Source organism: Galleria mellonella, unplaced genomic scaffold (assembly GCF_026898425.1).
Source record: "Galleria mellonella isolate WM207_F2 unplaced genomic scaffold, CSIRO_AGI_GalMel_v1 utg56, whole genome shotgun sequence".
Classification (NCBI taxonomy): Eukaryota; Metazoa; Arthropoda; class Insecta; order Lepidoptera; family Pyralidae; genus Galleria; species Galleria mellonella.
Genome location: NW_026442117.1, coordinates 5457662 through 5476513, shown reverse-complemented (window position 1 = coordinate 5476513; position 18852 = coordinate 5457662). Strand labels below are relative to the sequence as shown.

At 33.8% G+C, this 18852-nt stretch overlaps 1 protein-coding gene across 3 annotated transcripts in view; it reads left to right on the top strand.

The window, feature by feature from the left end:
• The window catches only part of LOC113516035 (uncharacterized), a 223195-nt gene that overhangs the window by 29552 nt on the left and 174791 nt on the right, over window positions 1-18852 (top strand). The gene's annotated exons all lie outside the window — the stretch shown is intronic.

Here is an 18852-nt window from a genome sequence, read left to right as displayed (position 1 = left end):
TCAAATCATGTCCAACCTTTGCATAAACATCAGAGCAAAATTTTATGGCGGCGCCAAAATTCTAATTAAACAAAGGCACTCAAACAGACTCAGGGCCATAAAAAACTAAAGGATCCATTGAATGAGAGGGGCCGTTGCCAAATTATAGTAGGGAGTGCCATAACACTCATAACAACTTGGAACCAGTGTTGCCAGACTGAGCATTTTCTCACGCATTTTTGGGTAAAAATTTTTGATTCACAAAATTTTTTTAAGAATTCATTATACTTTGGTGTAATTCTTGGAGAAATGTTTGGAGAGAAGTGAAAAAAGTGGGCTTGGAGAAACTTGGGTAGTGTTTTTTTAGAAATTTTGGCTAATAGTTTTAATACTTGTAAACTCTGTACAGAAATATAAGAAAATTATAGTAAAATATATGACTGAAGGTACATAATGGAAAGAAAAGGAGAGTGAAAAGAAGAAACAGGCGTGACCTTTTTTGTCTCTATTCATTTTGTGGCACATGACAAAACGTAGTGGAAAACGATACAATTTTATGATAGGGTAATAGTCATATTAATTATGAGAACAGAATATTTGAAATTTGGGCAAAAATCAAAATTTGCATCTGGCAACCATGCTTGGAACTATCGCTATCAAAGCTGGATGTAAGTTCTTTTACCGGCGTTGATATTTGATATGAAACTTCATTGTCAAATTAACCATTTAGGTTAGTAGCAGTAACCATGCCCTTAGCTAATTATTTTTAGGGGGGGGAGAAGGGATTGTTAGTAATGGGGTCAAAAAATCCCATTACTAGCAATATATCCTATCAGGTCGACCTTCACGCGGTTCCCCTTGGAAGCCATCGTGGCTAATTCTAGTTGAACTCGTCATGGGCTAACTGATCTGCTTTCATCCTCATCTGCCTTTTCTCACTGGTACCCCGCCAGTGTTCACCGATAGCGCAGGCGGGGTTACCATTCCATTTGTACCCATTAAAAATAGTTGGGGGGATAGGAATTCTTAGTAATGGGATGAAACAGAGCACCATTTCTAGTATTTACACTTTATCAATTCGACCTCCACGCGGTTCCACCTGGAATCCATGGTTGTTAATTCTTATTAAATTCATCACGATGAGCCAACTGATCTGCCTTTATCTTCACTAATCAACCCTCACTGTTGCCCCGCCAGCGTATACAAGGTATACCGATTGTGCAGGCGGAGATACCATTCCATTTTCATCCATTAAATAAATAATTAAATTGTGTTAAACAAAAATTATAAACCGACTTCAATTATAGCAAAACCAATTAAACTAAACTAGTGAATGGATTTTTATAATCTGATAATATATCCTTTCAGACAAAAAAAGAATTATCCAAATCGGTTTACAACCGACGGAGTTATGAGGTAACAAATATAAAGGAACCAACCGAATTTAGAACTGCCTTCTTTCCAAGTCAATAGAAAACATATACCGTTAATTTGATCTCTCTTATTGACTGTAACAAAATTCCCATTATTTTAACTATTACAAAACTATCGCTTGACCATCAACAACACTAAGAATAGAATCGACGCCGTGAAATCGGGTTATTCATGGTACAAAGTTACGTAAATTGTGTTACAGCAGCGGCTCCCTGATTAGTGTGATGAAATAACGCGGTTTTCCATGTAATTGTCTTTCATTGTGCGTGTCTTTTATTATTGGCCATTGGTTTAATTTAAAAAATTAGTCTAACGGTCCTGCTCTGATGGTAACATTTGTTTTTGAAGTCGCTTCCTAAAAAATTTGGTTCTCAGTTTGTCAAAAAGGTTCTCGAGTGGAGACTCCGTACGGGCAAACATAGTTTAGAATGCATTTGAATTACCTCTAAGAGGTCTCTTCCAGCAAACTCAGTGGAAAGGAACATCAATGCCAGCGGGTAGAGCGGTGTACAATATTGTAATAATTTACAAACAAAAGGACTAGACAAACTTAGGTTTATACATAACTAGTTACATCATATTTAGTCCTATATACACACTCATATATACTCAGACATATACATACTACACACACACACACACGCGCACACGCGCACGCACGCACGCACGCACGCACGCACGCACGTACACACGCACACACACGCACACGTACACACACACGCACACACACACGCACACACATACTAATAACTAAATTAATTTTCATAAAGACCACATGTATAATATTAATAATGAAAAGAGAAGAATTTTGAACAACTTTCTTTAGGAATTATTAAAATACTGTTCATTTACAGTGCAATACTACATTATGGTTGTCACGCGTCGTTACTCTCTGTAACGATCGGATCATTGTAACCATTTTTCATTAAAGTCCAACGTTAAAAATTGTCTGTATTAGCACGCTACTACGTTACTTGCTGTCAATTCGACCGTCTGTAATTTAGATATCGTATTTATTAACGAATTAAAGCAAATAATATCACGATATAATAAGTATTTAGCTATAAGCATTTCTAGCTTTTAACTGTCCACTGATGAATGTAAGCCTCCTGTTGGAGGACTTTCTAATAGTTGCCACGCTTGGCAGGCAGGTTGGCAACAGCAGTTAGAATTTTGGTGTTGTTTTAAGAAGGACCCTGCTACCCATCCCTCGACCACTTCCCGGATTACTACGTAGCCATGCAGTGACTTGATGGTCATAGCACATGCAACGTTCTTCTTAAAACAACACCAAAAGTCTAAGTTCTCTTAAAAGTTCTTAAGTTCCTTCCGCGGAAAGGAAGCGGTGGCCTATTCTATATATACCGGGACCACTAAAGTCCACATACCATTGTCTATAATTAAACGTTTCGCGTTTAAACGCCTCGTCCAGCTTCTTCCCCGTATTTGTATAATAATGTGACATTAAAACTGTATGCCGTGTTGAAATACATCTATAGCATTATACCGTACTAAAGTCTAATTTCCCTGTACCATAGCTAGAACGCTTGCCAAATCGCGAATTTCTATTCGCGACGCAAGCGATAAGCGATCGCGATTACATGGTTGCAGTGTTAAATTATTATTTTGTTGATAAAGCGCGTGCAACCATCGTTATCGTGTAACAATCATAACCACGTAGCGATTTCGTTTGAAATTTCCGACTTTCACAACTTGTTTTAAAATAATTATAGTGATTTGTTTTATAAAGGAGGAAATAACGGAGAATTTTTTTGTGTAATTAGGAATGGTAGACAAACTGACGGCCCAACTAATGGAAAGTGTTAATTGTCGCCTATAAACATGAATAGTATTATGAACATTGCATCTTTATGGATAATGTTTGTATGTAACGCTATATCTAAGCCAAATCCTGAATCGATTTTAATTATGTAATTAATTGATTGGATTTACTCACGTTTGTTCTATTTAAATTTTGTAATATTACTTTTAGGTTAGTGTAACAAATCTCATTAAATGTACAATGGTATCATACCATCAGACCAACTGTCTTGCCTTCTTGCAAATACTCTGTTTTATGAGAAACTAAATAAGGAACCACAACCCAAAACACTTAGACCCGTAACAAGAAAAAATCATTTGCTAAATTAGCTCAACCGAGACTCATGACTGTGTTAACGCATACACGAATCTCTCCCCTTAAAAGAAGTATAAGCTTACTATTGCCATGGTAATCAGGCGATTTCATATAAAGCATTATTTCTTTGAGTATTCCTTCTTTCTATTTTGTCTTTCATATTTGTTCCCTTATCGCTTCTTACGGCATCTGCGAGCAGAAATGTCAATACATTATATTATTCCATCGTGATCACAACAGATGGCGTTGTACAACTTTTATTATTTTAATAGGAACTTAGACATATTAATCAAATCCGCTGTCAGTTTGTAAATTAATCTCACAAACAGACTCGTCTCTTTTTACAATGTCTGCCTAATAATGAGGTATGGTATGATGAGAGATACGGTGTAACGCCATAATGATGAGTACCCATAATGTTTAGATTATAGCGGTAAGTTATATCATTGTCTATGCTTGCGGAAAAATGTTGATGGTCCATGGCTCAATGCCAAGTTGGTAGTAAATGTAAAGTGTGGTAACAATAAAATGAGATGGCTCAGCTTAGATAAATGGGTATACTTGTGGAAACTTGTGCAGGGTTAGTTGGATTCTGGAAGATTTACCGCCAAAGAGAAAAAGATGTTTTTTTATTTACAATTTTTTTTTGTTTTTGGGTTTTAATTAACTCCGAATTATTTTGATCTTCCATGATGAAAAATGATGATGAAGTGAAAACTTTGACTTTGTTATCACGGGAGTTCAATATTTAATCAAATTTTTTAATATAGTTTCTACAAAAAAAAAATTAAAATTTAATAGTTTTAGTTAAAAAAATAAGCCAAGTTAGTTCTATGGTTAAAATAGGTTTTTAAACTTTTTGACTTATTTGTAAATTAATTATTTTATTATAATTAAAATATAATGTTACAATGCTATAATGTAATAAAACATTAACCCAGCATCATATTATATGCTCATCATAATACATGGTCACCCATCCGCTTAATTACTACACCTTGCTTAACCTCAATATCTCCGACATCTCTAACAATAATAATTCCATCTTCTAAAATAGGTATAGGTAGGTACTTAAGCCACAGACATTATAATAGTTTGTTCATAGGGAACCTACTCTGAATTCGCATTTACAAATCGAATTGTTCAAATCCGAACGATACTCGATCGAACTTTGTGTTGTTTCATATAATAGTCAAATCGAATTCGTTCGAAGTGTTACTTATTATACTTTGTCCGCACACAAAAATTCTCTATGTGTAATTAGTGTGTAAATTGACATTTACGTTGTAGAATATAATTTTATGTGTTTCATAATAACTGAACTAAAATATACACCTTTCTTAAATTCCCAAAAAAAAAACTTAAGGAAAATTACTCGCAGATAAAACCTGTGTCGAATATATTTAACTCGGATCGAATGGGAAGTCAATACTAAATAATAATACAAATCTAATATGCTACTACTACGTACTACTAGGGATTTGTACTAGGGGTGGGTAATATATAACAATATCTATATATTTTAATTAAAATAAAAAAATTAAATAAAAAATAAATAAATATAAAATCTAAATTAAATTACAATATCTTTATACTGATCCAATAACAATATGTTAAAAATCAGTTATCCAAAAAAGAATATTGGAAAACACATTTTTAACATATTCGAAAATAGATTACAGCCGATATGGGCGATATCGAAATGGCTGATAACTTTTTTCCATCATTAATGTCTAGAGAAACCCAATATATAGATATCGAATCGGTATCCATATTACCCACGCCTAATATAAAAAGTCAATACTAAATAAGCAAATCTAATAAAGTTCGTAATAGAAAAATAACTTTCGGTCGAACCGTTTGGTCAAGTTTCGTAGTAGACCCCGGACATTAATCTGCTAGCACTCGTACAAGGTAAGTAAGTCCTTCCTACAGACCAATTAAACGTACGGTCACCGCAACCCCAATTCCGGTTCAAAATTAACCGGACCGCAAATCACGAATGGATTAGTATCGACATAGGTGAATAGCTACGAGTGTATATTATATGATTTATCTACAACAAATTATATGCATATTGTGCAATGTTTTGTTTATAATGTATCTATCTATCTATCCTATTTAAATAGGATAGATAGATAAATAGCAGGATAGATAGATAGCTGCTCTTAATAGCTGCGCTCTTGTCGGTGGAGCTCTTGCCACTCACTACGATTTTCAGCGAGTCTCTTCACCACTCACTACGATTTTCAGCTGATGTCTCTTTATCCCTCTCCTCCTTCTTCCTTCTATCTTACCGTGTGCTGTGATGCAAATAAATTATCTATCTATCTATCTTACTTACCTAGTAGTTCCCACTTGATGGATGATCACACTAACTGTTTCCTTGTTCTGCCTGATGTAATTATGTCTCGATCTCCCTCTTCCCCTCTTTCCTTCTATCTTACCTTCTATTATAATGTTCATAAGTTCGTCGTGTCGTATCAAGTGTCCCAACATTTTTCCTCTTCTGTCCTCAACAGTTCTATTATAATGTATATATAGCATATATATTTATATATGTATATAAATGAAGCAGATTCTAAACATATTTATTTAAATTGACAAGTTGACTCCAAATAGACGATTTAAAAGTGCTTATAGCACTTTTTTTTCAAAACTCTACTATAAGGTTCGGAAATTTGTAACCTACTGAGTAGAGTTTTTTTTTTTTTATACAACTTATAATGCCAAACAAGCTGACGGCCCACCTGATGGAAACTGGTAACCGTCGCTTATAGACATGAGCAGTACCATGGACATAACAGAGTATACTATTTCGCCCATGATATTATGCCATGCGTTGCCATTCCTGAGGACAGGTGTTATTCCTCTGTACCCAGTAAATTGAGAGTAAGAGTGCAAGAAACTCAACAATTACTCTTTTAAATCTGTGTTATAATAATAAAGAACTATAGCTTTTTATTTCTATATTATTATTTCTATATATAAAATATCAAAGTTTAAATTGGAGCGGCGCTGTAGGTACAAAACAGATTATGGTCAAGTTTTTTGTATCCGGAACACGAGAGTCGACAGGTGTCCTGCGGGATAATAAAGCTCGGTCGACGAACGGTATTCTTATGGATTCTTAAGCAGGGTTGTAAAAAATAAAAAAATATAATATCATATCATATTTGTATAGATAAAAACTAAATCTGTTAAACTTTTTAATTTTTAAATATGATTATATTGTGTTTTAAAAGAAAAAAAAAATTCAATTGTGACAAAACCAGTTTTTTTTTTTTTGTTTAAATAACTAAACGTAACCTATTTTAATAATATTTCTATGTTCACCAATCTAAAAGTATATCCTTTCAGATAAAAAAATCCAAATCGATTTAGAACTGACGGAGTTAAAAAGGTAAAGACGTAAAAAATCCAAACGAATGGAGAACCTTTTTTTTTTTAAATCGGTTGAAATTATACATATGTATATATTGTAATTTTTATTTGCATTGTAATCTAATTGTAATAAAGCACCCAATTGGTGCTAATAATTTTTAATTTAAAAAACTTATAATCTAATTTTTAATCATATTAATTGTTAATTTATGTACCTTATATTTTATAATTTATTAAATAGACCTTATATAATAGCAATAAACTGAGTTGTGACCATTTTGTGTATATAATTGTGTGCATATCAAGTAGGTCTGAGAATCGGTCAACATCATTTCATTCTCCTGAATGATAAGGGTGACCCACCCCTAAAAATGTTTTTTTTTTTTCATTTTTCGACAAAATCTTTGATTTTTATTTTATTATGATTTACATAGAAAAATACGTACAATTTCAAATTTTCATACTTTCATGATTAACCCCTATTTTTTAATCACAATTTTTATATTCTGCAATAGGGTTGCAAGATGGCAATCGAATATAATAATTGTAGTACGATACATTTTCAAGTAATAATGTAATCTCATAATATATATTATGTATTTTTTGTTTGTATATGTACTTCTTTTATCTCCCTTTTTATGTATGTCTATCTATGTCTATTTTAATTTGTGTGCTGTAAGTAATGAAAATAAATTATATATCTATCTATCTATCTCATTTTAAATACAATTCCAAATTAATAATAATAAATTAATAACGAATGAAAATGGAATTTTAGATATCCAATATTAGATCATATCAAATAATAAAATGTATTTATAATACGAAATCTATGTTGATATCATATTTTAATCATCGAATCGATATAGCGAAGAATTTCAACAAAATAATTTATCGCTTTTGATAATGCACCAATATCTACCTACAATTCAACAACAGAAACCATTATTTCCTATATCTGAAGCGTGCCACCCCTGGCCATCTGTCGTGACGTCACAATCCATTGTGTACAAGCAGATGCTCGAGTCACAAAGACGGTCTTAACTTCACACCCGAAAATTGGTGCAAAATTAACAATATTGCTTTTGCATTGTTAAAAATTGTTTTCGTAACATCCCAGTTGCAGTTTCTAAGACAGATGCTCTTCGAGAGCTCACAATAGATGCAATGGAATAGAAAACTGATTATGTACAGCGACATCTAGCGGGATTTAATTGCCTATTGTTAGCGTGGGTATCGATAAATCTAGATTCTTATGAGTTGCCTGGATTTCAGTTACTGTTAAAATTGTCAATATACTTGCCATCTTAATATAAGAAAAAAGAAACAAAAATATATAAAAAACAGATGTTTTTACATGCTACTGTCCGTAACGATTTTAATGACATTTTTGTAAATGTAAATTGCTTGCCACAAATTGAGAGATAGAATAGTTTAGGATGAAAACCTTCTTAGCTTCTTCTTCTTAGCTTTTCGTGGAGGGCTCAGTGGATCTGGAGACAAACCTTTCCCCGATTTCATCACCGGGGACAACCTAGGGTTTCTGGGGGGAAAGGGGTTGTTAGTAATGGAGACTGAGAATCCCATTGCTAGCAATATACCCAGCCAGGTCGACCTCCTTGCGGTTCTCCCTGGAAACTATCATGGTTAATTCCTGATGAATTCATCATGATGGGCTAACTAGCCTGTTTTCATTCTCATCGATCACCCTTCACTGGTACTCCGCCAGCGTATCCCGTTAGCGCAGGCCATACCATACCATTTTCATCCATCAAAAAAAAAAACTGGTAACTGGTATCTGATACTAGATAGATAGATAGATAATTTATTTGCATTACTTACAGCACACAAATTATAACATATACATAAAAAACGAGATAACATAAATGAATTTACTGGGTACAGAGGAATAACACCCGAGTCCTCAGGAATGGCAACGCATGGGGGTATCATGGGCGAGACAGTATATTCTGTTATGTCCATGGTACTGCTCATGTCTATAGGCGACGGTTACCACTTTCCATCAGGTGGACCGTCAGTTTATTTGCCATTCTAAGTTGTATAAAAAAATACTTAAAAAAAATACATAAAGCCAAGTACAATTTTCTTTTGTGCGTGTACTAATAGTGGTGGTCAAACTTTGAGTGTTGGCAGTCACATACTAATAATAGCGGAATTAAACAAAATAAATATAATCAAATAACCGGTAATTGTAACATATAAGGTATGTAATATAATTTTTTATTTATTTTATTTATTTATTTATTTTCTTCACAAATTTTACAGAAAAATACAGTTACATGAAAAAAAATACTATATACGTATAATTACAATGGTCTGTAAAACTTGTAGGAGACTGGACCATAAACTAGATCAGAGATCTGTATCTCAGGAATCCAGGCCCCCAACTCGGACACCATGTACAGCTTGCATTAAGGCTAAAATTAAAATTTGCGAAAACGAATATATAAAACAAAATAAAGTGTGTGCGTGTGTGTGCGTATGTGCGTGTGTGTGTGTGCGCGTGCGTGCGTGCGTGCGTGCGTGCGTGCGTGCGTGCGTGCGTGTGTGCGTGTGTGTGTGTATGTGCGCCCGCGTGTGTGTGTGTGTGTGTGTGTGATTAATTACTGTGTTATTTCCAAAATATTTTCCGTTACTTGATAACTAAGGGAACTCAAATATTGAAATAAATGTAATATAATATATACATATATGTATAGATTATAATGAAACTGTACGGTGTTTATTCCAAATTAAACCGGAGGCATTCCAATTATAATAATTAATGCATTGAGCCCACTTCGAATAGAAATAAATTAATCCACATATCGTATATCTGGGTGTAAATAATAACAACAATATGTGCAACGCTTCCATGGTGATATATGGGGTGAACATTTCTATGGGGCTTGTAATAGGGTGAGCGTTGTCGAATTTAATGGACGCTCTATCGCATATTGGATCAATCGTTAGTTATTTCCCATTCATTACACATATTCATTGATATAAAAATAACATCAGGTATCGGTATAAAATTGTAATATTTTTTTTTAATGTGAAATGGGCTTGTTTGTTACCTCTTATCGCGTTTTTTTTAATGGGTGATAATGGTATGGTAACCCTGTCTGCGCTTTTGGTACACGCTCGCGGGGCACCAGTGAGGGATGACAGATGAAGATGAAAGTAAGTCAGTTAGCCCATCCTGACGAATTAAACTAGAATTAGTCAAGATGGTTTCCACGTGGAGGTCGACCTGACAGGGTATATTGCTAGTAATAGGGCTATTTGACCCTATTACTAATAATCCCTTTCCCCCGATCCTCTTATCGCGTTAACAACTTAATAAAACACTGGCTATCGAGTCGATTCACCCTTAAAAGCCTGATTTTTTAAATGAAATTAAAAAATATATAAGTGTACCCTTTACTGTGTTTACTAATTGGGAAAAATAGTAAAAGAAATCAAAACGATATTTTTATATATTTATTTTGAAAAAATTATTTGGTAACATATAAACAGCCAAATATTAAAATAAAATCGATTGTAGGCGCCCAATGCGATTTATAACCCCGGTATCAAATTTGAAACTTCAGGTATTTAAGGGTTAAGTATTTAAATTAAAAATAAATATAAATAATATAGTAATCTTTATTATTACTGACTACAATAGTTCAATTTGTTAGTAACATAATCTTACAATAAAATATATAAATAAAATAAAAAAGAAACAAAAAAATTGGTCACCGCTGAAGCATCCCATTTGAAATATCACAAGAGTGACCAATGTAAAGGCAGTCCAACCTGCTTGCAATCATATCCAGGATGCCGTTGGTTAAGGGCCCAGTTATTTCTCGATATAGTTTTGCACGAAATTTTGAACTGGGCCCATAACTTTTAAGGTTATGGGCCCAGTTACTTGTCCCATATTTGTGTAAAATAATGTTTCTTGTGTTTACAGTAACAGTCATTTCCTCTACAGAACAATTGGTGCGTGATCACGTGAGCTACTCAACCGTTTTGAATACTTTCACTGTACCGTATATTAGTACTGTCAATATTAACTGTAACAACAGGAAGACATATTTCTATTATATATAAAAAAAAAGCTATTGATCCGCCCCGGCGTCGCACGGTTATACAGAAAGATAAATTTATTATTTTATTTTAGCTTTAATAGGCAATTTTTGGATGTTTTGGATTACATTACTATGTGAAGTATACTCTGTTATATTCGTAGAACTGTTCATTTATTTTCGTGCTTACCATCAGGTGGACCGTCAACAAGTTTGTCATTCTAAATTGCATAAAAGAAAAATTCGTAGAGATCTTAAATTTTTTGAAATAAATATTATATATAACCTATATCACTCTCTGATAATGTCGCTTTCTGTAGGTGAAATCTTTTTTAAATAATATTAAGTAGTTTTTGAGTTTAACCATTTTTTATATATTAACACTTTGAGCGCCACGTCGGCCATCGGTGGCTAACACTAGACTTTCCGTTAAGACCATATCTGCCATATATAACATGATATAAATGTCCCACGCCTATCCTGTGCACAGGCGAATAGTGATCGTGATTGCCTCGTCTACCAGTACGACGACTTACCTAATTTCCCTTCTTATTAAAAAGTGTGTAATTATATCCTCCGCGTCCAAGCGGGGGGAGGGCCGACACACTTCTTGTGTCGACCCTTACTAAAACAACTTATTTATTATTAACAACTATTATATATATCTGGGAACGGGCGAGAGGGGAGAATTACAATTATTAAAAAAAATATATATATATATATATATATATATATATATATATATATATATATATATATATATATACAAGAAGAAAGAAGAAGAGGCCACATCAAAGAAGACACCACGCCGGCATACACAGACCACCAGTGTATGCCGGCTCAAGAACCCAGCGACCCGGAGGTAGTTGCCTCCGGAGATGCAGTCGGGGTAAAGGGGTTTACCCCGAGACCCCTACCTCACCCGCCTACACTATTAAAGGCGGGCAAGAAGACCCGGATTGATTGAACTTTAAAATTTACACTGTTTTTATGCCATTACAGTATTTTTTTTAAATGTACGTAACAGGTTGAATGAATGCTTACAGGCAAACTATATTCTGTTGCGATAAGCAACATTGTCCTTACAAAAACAGCGCTTCTAAGTAGCGCGCGTAGCCTGGCGAGGACTTCCTTGAAAATCGCCGTGGCGCTTAACATGTTAACCGACTACTTAGGGGGAAAGGGATTGTTAGTGATAGGGTCTAACATCCCCATTGCTAGCAATGTTATTAATCAGGTCGACCTTCACGTGGTTCCACCTGGAAACCATAGAGGTTACTTCTCATGGAAGTCTTCAGGATAGGCTAACTGACCTGCTTTCATCCCCCTCTATCATCTGTCACTGGTGCCTCGACAGCGTATACTGATAGCGCAGGCGGGGTTAACATTCCATTATCACCCATTAAAAAAAACCGACTACTTACTGAATAATAAGCCTTGTAACAATACACCGATAATTGTATTTCTTTCATTGGATGGTGATACCACTATTAGGATTATATTTTGGGCTAAATTTAGAGCATTAATATCGAATTCTAGTAACGTTTGCATAACTTAATAACAATTTTCCCAATAAAAGTTCCAACATTTAATGAATATTCAATTAAATAATTTGAAGTTTCGTTCCACAAAAAAATTTGCTGCCAGGAAAAATAACTTTTTAAACAAGTGGTCAAAGAAAAAGGTTCCGAACCGATTTTCTCCTTTCTTTTTGCAATCAATGTAACTCAGTGCTATTCTATATTAATTTCATTATAATTGAAGTACCTTTTTTTCAAACCAAAAGAGACTTCTAAAATGTTACACCAAATCCGTACTATAGTTTGAGAACGACTGGCCACAGCATATCCAGCTTATAAATACAATAAATCAACATCGAAACTATATTTACAAATAACATTAATCGCCAAATCCACAGCTCGGACACCATTTGCAATTATATTTTATTAGGCGCGGGGGAGCCATTTTGTTTACTTTATTGAATTTCTTTCCCGCCATTTGGATGTGCGGACCACATGGGGCATTTGTAGCTGTCAGGCTTAATTTCGATTTTTAGACCCTTTTTAAGGGCGCTTGCTTATACAATGTTCGTTCGATGAATTAAGCCACGTGCCAGATTTTAGGCGTGTTTTTGTAAGCCACAGTTCCATTATTGGAATATTTTGTACCATCAAAACTCACCCACGAGTAATATCTGTTTTTTTTTATACAACATGGAATGCCAAACAAGCTGACGGCCCACCTGATTGAAAGTGGTAACCGTCGTCTATAGACATGAGCAGTACCATGGACATAATAGAGTATACTGTTTCACCCATGATACCCCCATACGTTGCCATTCCTGAGGACTCAGGTGTTATTCCTCTGTACCCAGTAAATTAACGCCATATCCGACCCTTCAAACCGATGCACAACCATGGAAACACAATTGCTTCACGGTTAAAACACGAATAGGACAGAGGTACCCAAGCAATCGACTTTTGTACAAAGTCTCCCTCTGTAATATATATCCGTTATTGGGCCGATACACCTACTATATATTAATGAGATGACAGAAAGGGATATTGTAGTTATATAGATATACTTACAATATATAGTTATTCTTGTATATTTTTTTTATGCGATGATAATGCATTACCCCGGGGGAAAGGGATTGTTAGCAATGGAGTTTGACAGCCCCATTGCTAGCAATATATATATATATATATATATATATATATATATATATATATATATATATATATATATATATCAGGTCTACCTCCACGTGGTTCCCCCTGGAAACCATCGTGAACAATTCTTGTTGAATTCGTCACGATGGGCTAACTGACCTGTTTCATCTTCACCTATCATCCTTCATTGGTGCCCCGCCAGTGTATACCGATAGCACGGGTGGGGTTACCATTACATTATCACCTACTAAAAAAAATGCATCCCGATAGCACAGACATGCATTGTACGCCTGTGCTATCGGGATACGCTGACTGGCCACCAGTGAGAGATGATAGGTGAGAATGAAAAGGCAGGTCAGTTAGCCCATCGTGATGAATACATCTGGAATCTAGCGCAATGGTTTCCAGGAGGTTAACTTGACAGGGTATATAGCTAGCAATGATGTTGGTAATCGGTAAGCGATATATTAAATTATTTTGCGTAAATAAATTATCATTATTAAAGAAATAAAAGCTACGGAATCCTTATAACGTGTAACCGATACGCTCTTTGTGGTTATAAATCGAGGAAGTTGAACTTTTTTAATTTTAAACTTTTGTCGCATCGTCTAAAGGGAAAATGAGGCTGTGTTTGTAACTCAATAAGTATACTACAACCTATTTGATATTCGTTTAGTTTTAAAAAGTTCTGTTAAAAACAATTTAAAAATTTTAATGATTGTATATTTTTATATAAAAATACTTGTAAGTACCTTTTTCTTTGGTAATTTTGAATTAAAATGGCAATGTGCCTGCTCGAAGAATTTGATAATTGAAGAGTAGGTTTCGAGTTTGTACAAGAAACGTGGCTTACAGCTACCCATACTAGATGGAACTTTGAAATCAGAGAGTGTAATATATGGGTGAATTTTCGAAATCAGTAAGATTCCAGACAGTTCTTTATAAACCCCATATTCTTTATACACGATAGAGTATGGGACCGCCCACAGACTATCAGATTACAGACAAATTAACAACTGAAGTAACGAATAATGGTAACTTACTTTCCTAGTTTTTTTTTTTTTACAACACGGAGAGAATGAACATGCGGCTCACCTGAGGGTATGTGACTACCGCCGCCCATGATCACCCACAACACCAACGGCATTGCAAGTGTGCTGCCGGCCTTTTAAAAAGGAATATGCTCTTTTCTTGAAGGTGATGATGTCGTATCGGTTCGGAAATACTGCTGCTGGAAGTTGATTCCAAAGAGTGGTTGTGCATGGAAGAAAGTGCCTTGAAAAATGCACAGTCCTAGTAATTTGGGTAGGCTGCCTCGGTATGGTGCGTTGGGAGACTATTTATAATGAATAATTACAAGAAATAATCACAATTTATTTATGTTTGTTGCCTCCTAATTGTGTCACTTTACAATTTTTTATTTTCTGAAAGAATACACTTATAGATTAAGTCCATAAAAATACCAGTACAAAAAAAATGCTGTTTAAAAAAAATAAATTTGTTTTATCTTTTACTAATTTTAATATGTCCCTGCATTTTAAATCTGTAATATCTTCGAAAATATTCATTTAAATCACATGCTGTAAAGAGCCATATTGATCTATATTAAATTGACAATGTATTTATGATACTTAATTGGATAAAAATTTATGCTGTATTGCTTAAAATCACTTCCTAATTAAGCCATTTTTTTCCGTAAAATGTAAAGGATAAAAAATGGTTATTGTAGGTTATCCTTAAAAGATAGACATATACCATCACGGACTTTTTTGTTGACCTTTTCAAGGTATACAAAACTGTAGTACTTACATTATTTTGAGTTATTTCGTGGGGTTCAGCCAGCGTTTGCAATGTAAGTGCAAAAATACATGTTTATTTACGACATCACATTAGAAACCTCTAAATTTATCAGTGTTTTTTTACAATATTATGCATGTATTATACATATAAACCTTCCTCTTGAATCATCAGAGAGAAAGATTTAAGCATACATACGGACGGACAGACAGCGACAGCGACTTTCTTTTATACTATGTAGTGATAGTAAAGTGATGATACTGAAGTGATGATAGTGATAGTGATTAATTTGTTTTAATTAAAACAACTACAATGAACATAAGAAAAAAAAACATCATTTCGTTTGTTTCATTAGTTTTAATGAATTAAAAAAGAAACTACAGTGCACGCGAGAAGGTTCGTTTTGAACACCCCAAAGCTCATAATTCACTCTTATAACATCGCTCCCTGAGACGGAGGCTAATAAAACACTATATGCTGACGAAGTAAGAATATTGACTGGAGGTAAAATTTCGAATGGAGCATATAAAATGCGTCTCCGCTACCGTCGGGAGATTTAAATCGAATTTACTAAGAAGTTTCTAGAATTTTGAACATCTCCCGTGGCAAGCTTTGTGAGGGAATTCCGCTCAACTTACTTAAGTATTTCGAGTTTATGTACGTTGGGTTAAGTTCGTTTACTTGTTTCTATTCGTACTATGTATTTTGGAGGGAGGGCGGTTAATAAGTAATGAAAAGGAAATTGCTATTCAATGCTTTAATCTAAGTTTACTTGAATAAAAATATTTCCTAATTTCTTTCGTTCTTTAGCAGCGGGGACTAGAAGCCCAGTTATTATCAATATACCTACTCTTTAGATTGACCTTCACGCGATCCCTTTCTTGAAACTATCGAGGTTAAATCCTGGTGAATTCATCAAGACCGACCAACTTAACTGACTCCATCCTCATGTTTCATTCCTTTGAAGCATGATTTACTTTGCCAGTATATGATGAATGATAAAAGTATATGTAATAAAATAAATAAAATAATAAATAAATAAAATAAGTATAAGTAATGGAATGATAAAACAAACACTGGCGGTGCACCATTAAGGGATGATAAGTGAAGATAAAAGCAAGTCAATTAGTTCATCGTGACGAATTCTACAAGAATTGACCAAGATGATTTCCAGTGGGAACCGCGTGGAGGTCGACCTGATAAGGTACTTTGTTAGCAATGGCGCTATTAGATCCTCATTACTAATAATTCCTTTCATATCTATAGGCGACGGTTACCACTTTCCATCAGGTGGGCCGTCAGCTTGTTCGCTATTTTGAGTTGCATAAAAAAAACTACATATTTTGGCTGTTCCACAATTTGACAAATAAATTGTACTAAACAAAATGCTTGCAACTTTTATATCCACAATTTTTTCTACCACAAAAGTTTTCAAATTTAAAAAAATGAAAATCTTTCAATAGAATAAAAATTATCAAATACATCACGTAATTATTTACAAAAAAATTAATTAATAATTAATTGCACCAATTAACACTACCAATTATGCCAGTATTATCAGAGTTAGAATCATTAATTATTGTAAAATATAAGTCATAAAATGTCATTATAATCATTTGTAGCAATAAATATAACATAAATTATATGCATAGTTGTAGGTATATATTTATGTATATATATATATATATATATATATATATATATATATATATATATATATATATATATATATATATATATATATATATATATATATATATATATATATATATATATATATATATATATATATATATATATTTATACGATTAAATATAATGTAATTAATTAAATTAGAAACTAGACATTTCTTTGTTTAAAAATTGTCACAATATTGTACATCGCTCTACCCGCTGAAATTGATGCTCCTTTCCACTTTGGATGTTGCTGGATGAAAACTCTATTAGAGTTAAGCTCGCCTTTGTACATTTGATTACCTCTGTCATATTCTTATAACTGGTGTGTACAATAAAGAATTTAATTAATTAATTAATTAAGAGGCCAAGTATATTTGTTTCATATGCTAATAATATTAAAGTCAATAATTTATTATTTTCGACTATGAAGACTTATAGGCATATATAAATTAATTATAAATCATAACCTTCAAATAAATTATGTGTACATTTTTTTTATTAACAGGTTTTTATTAACATTTAATTAAATGCACATTACTTGTGCAAACGACAAAAGTACATATGTACCTGTTTGTTAACGTGTAAATGGAAACATGTTTCCTGTTTCTATAATTAAGATTGTAATTAGATTTGTATCTACACTAATATTATATAGAGGAAAGATTTGTATTTTTGTATGTATGTATGTATGTATGTTTGTAATGAATAAACTCAAAAAGTACTTTGCAGATTTCAGAAATTCTTTCATTATTAGAAAGCTACATTCATCCTGAGTAACATAGGCTATATTTATTGCTAGAAAAGATTAGGGATCTTTACTAAAACTTAAGGTGTAAAAAAATGCCTAAAATATCTTTCGTCGCGTGCGCTGCAGAAACTATTGGTAATAAAACAAAAGTATGTTCTACAATATTGAAGAAAATATCAATAACTACAACAAACTTCGCGATACTATATGTCCAACTATTATCATTATGTCACAATAACCACTTTTTGAAATGTTGTAAAAATGTCTACCCGTGCGAAGCCGGGACGGGCCGCTAGTAATGTATAAAAAAATATGTAATTATTTAAAATCAGGTTATACTATTTACCGTGTGGTCCCAGCATATAAGGAGTCACTATTTCCTTTCCCGTAAGTGTTGTAAGAAGTAACTAAGGGAACTTAATAGTCGAAAGTTTTATTTTTTTAATAGATGTTAGTGGAATGGTAACTTTTTTATTTTATTTTTTTTATACAGCTTACACGTGATGGAGTATGTTGTATATTGTTACAGAGTATACTGTTTCGCCCATGATACCCCCCATGCGTTGCCATTCCTGAGGACTCAGGTGTTATTCCTCTGTACCCTGTAAATTCAACTTCGCCTGCGCTAATGGTATACGCTCGCGGGTCACCTGTGAGGAATGATATGAAGAGGTGTGAATGAAAAGGCAGCTCAGTTAGTCCATTGTGATGAATACACCTTGAATTCCGTACAATGGTTTCCAGAGGGACCACGTGAAGATCGACCTTATAGGGTATATTGCAGGCAATGGAACTGGTAGGCCGCATTACTAAAAATCCCCCCCAATGGTCGAAGGATAGGCAACATCGTCTTTTTTAAAACATCACCGAAAGAATGACTGCAGTGTTCAACCCGCCTGCTAACTGTGGCAACTACTATGGCAAAACCCCCCTTATGGGGAAGGCCTATGTT